The sequence below is a fragment of the Peromyscus californicus genome, unplaced genomic scaffold (genome assembly GCF_007827085.1).
Source record: "Peromyscus californicus insignis strain IS unplaced genomic scaffold, ASM782708v3 Scaffold_12__1_contigs__length_115047231, whole genome shotgun sequence".
Classification (NCBI taxonomy): Eukaryota; Metazoa; Chordata; class Mammalia; order Rodentia; family Cricetidae; genus Peromyscus; species Peromyscus californicus.
In genome coordinates, this window is record NW_026294413.1 from 33,351,091 (window position 1) to 33,353,873 (window position 2,783).

General features: G+C 33.5%; 1 non-coding gene across 1 annotated transcript; it reads left to right on the forward strand.

Annotated features, from left to right (window-relative positions):
- Positions 1 to 2,351: 2,351 nt before the first annotated feature.
- On the forward strand, positions 2,352 to 2,515 carry LOC128108076 (U1 spliceosomal RNA). Its single transcript, XR_008217293.1, has one exon. It is a non-coding gene; the product is annotated as a U1 spliceosomal RNA (small nuclear RNA).
- The last annotated feature ends 268 nt before the right edge of the window (positions 2,516 to 2,783 follow it).

The window sequence follows — 2,783 nt, forward strand, 5'->3', positions numbered from 1 at the left end:
CAGAGATATAAAAAGATATTTACGCAAAAATAGAGGGGAAAAAAGATGATATACTCATCCTCATCTCTTACTGTTTGTAATTCTTGTTTTCCAATCCTTCTCTTAGAATTACAGTTCTTATAACCTTTCCAAAAATCTACAAGATACACATTTTAGTGTAATTTATTTTAGTTTCAATTTATTTTCTCTTGGTTTTATTTCTTTTCTTTCCATTCTCAACACATAGACATTAACAGATTGCCTTGGCACTCTGGTAACTGTCATTAGAATTCTATGACACAAGGTGTTTTAAAATCATTACATTAGGGGACAAAGAAACAAAAATAGAATGACAATACTGCCAGAACAGGATCTCAGACATTCACAAAAGGTTTTTCAGGCATTTCCACTTTTTCTTTGTATGATTAGGACATTAGTGAAAGCAATTAATGCCAATGACCTTCTCTTTCACTTTACTCTCTCTTTAATTTTCCATGTTTGTCTCTCAAGTGTCAAACTTGACTCAGAGATCTCAAAACGCAGTGGAGGTTAAGGGTTCTCCACTGGCTGTGATCTAATCTGGCCTGGTATTGATTATGTCCCTTGTTCATGGTAATCATGAGTTGATTACAGAGTAATTCAAATTCGTCCTTACATTGTTAGCTGTACTTTGATGAAAGAAAGACTTGGCCATATAGTTTTTCATGAAAATAGATAGAACTGAAAAAAAATGAATTAACCTTCTGACTTTCCCAGCATGCTTCTCTTTTCTCAGTTTATTTTCAACCATTTGGGAATGTAAATAGATAATTTCTCTTTTTAAAATATGTATATCCTTTTAAGCACATTCAGCATTAAAGGAGGGTAAATAAAAATCACTTTGGTGCAAACTACCAACAATCTTTGCATGACAACGTTTTATAGCAAACACATAACTCTTCCATTAATCCTATGATATTATTACTAATATGATGAAAGAATTAGAATTTCTTTACTGCTGTACATTTTCTACAATGTATTTTCTATTTATACAATTTATTTTGTATTTTCTTAATTAGAATTCTATTTTTAATGGTTTGGTATTCAACGGTTTTACTTTATTGTTTGAGTCAGTATTACTTTATTTCTCTGAGTTGCCTCAAACTCATGATCCTCCTGTTTCCTACTCCTAGGTTGCTCAGAAAAGATATAACTTCAAAGAACATTACTGCCTTTATAAACAAATTACATGATGTAGTAACTGTTCTCCCCCTGTTGGGAATCTTCTACCACATCTTCTAAATCACACAGACAACAAAAGTATCTGATGTAATAGCTACCAAGCTTCTGAATTTTATAATCCCAAGTTGTAAGTTCTTCCATGTAGCATGTGTATATATAATAAAATAGTGTCCAATTTTCATTTTGAATTGTAAACCTTTGGCATTACACCATATCCAAAACACTCTCCTATGAAGATGTATCAAGTACTACATAGTACTACTGTTAGAAGAAGAAGAAGGAGAAAACTATAATAGAAAAAGAAAGGACAACAGAGATAGGAAGGATAAGGGATGGGGAGAAAAGACAGCAGGCACTTTATACTTCATGCTGGATACAAAGAGCCTATGTTTATGTCATTAGTCAGTTGTCTAAACCTTGAAAGACACTAGGAAATTCCTTCTGATAATTTGGGGGTGTCACATATCAATTGGTCCAATACCAAGAAAAGAAAATATACTCTAATTAGTAGAATAATATTAGCTTTGAAATCATTTATTTCTTTCACTGTAGATATAGCAATTGAGTTTGGGTACTTCATAAGTCAGTTCTTCCCTGAAATTTGACCAGTTGTGCATCTTGATTTTGTGTGTGTGTGTGTGTGTGTGTGTGTGTGTGTGTGTGTGTGTGTGTACATGAATACAAAGGTGTACATTTGCTTACATGTATCTATGCATATATAGGCACAAAATAAGTGTTGGGTATTATTTCTCAGGAAACTTTCAACTTTTTATAAAAGAAATGTCTTTCATTGGTCTCAAGCTTACAAAATAGACTTTAATTGGTGGCTAAAGAGCTCCAAAAAGTCCTGTTTCGCCCCCCCCCCCCCCAGTCCTGGGATTACAAGCATACACCAGCACAGCTATTTGTTTTATTCAATAATTTATTTTTTGTGGGTGCTGGTGATCAAACTCAGGTCTTCCTGTCTGCATGGCTGGCACTTTTCCTACTTAGCTATGGCCTCAAAAGAATCCATCCTACATTCATCTCCATAAGTTTAAGAACTGGTTCTTTCTCAGTTTTCAATCTTTTAAGCTTTATATCTTCTAATATCATTTTAGCTTCTTCCTCAAATAATATGTGGATAAGTTCAGTTTAACATAGCAAAATTCATACTTACCTGGCAGGGGAGATACCATGATCACGAAGGTGGTTTTCCCAGGGCGAGGCTTATCCATTGCACTCCGGATGTGCTGACCCCTGCGATTTCCCCAAATGCGGGAAACTCGACTGCATAATTTGTGGTAGTGGGGGACTGCGTTCGCGCTCTCCCCTGTTAAAAAAGAAAGAAAAAACATAGCAAAATTCTGTATTCTAGACATCATTTTGTATATACAACAAACATAATTAAAGTCTTCTCATAATATTGAATTTTCATAAACTATTATAGAGTTTTATTAAAAGAAATAATGTGGAATAATCATGGAAAAGCAAGTGAAAAGTATTTTTATGTAAAGTTTCACATAATTATAAAAAGTTATATATTGCAGTTATCCTTACATATACAGAAAATTTCCAAGCCTCTAAAACTATAAATGTTTCTT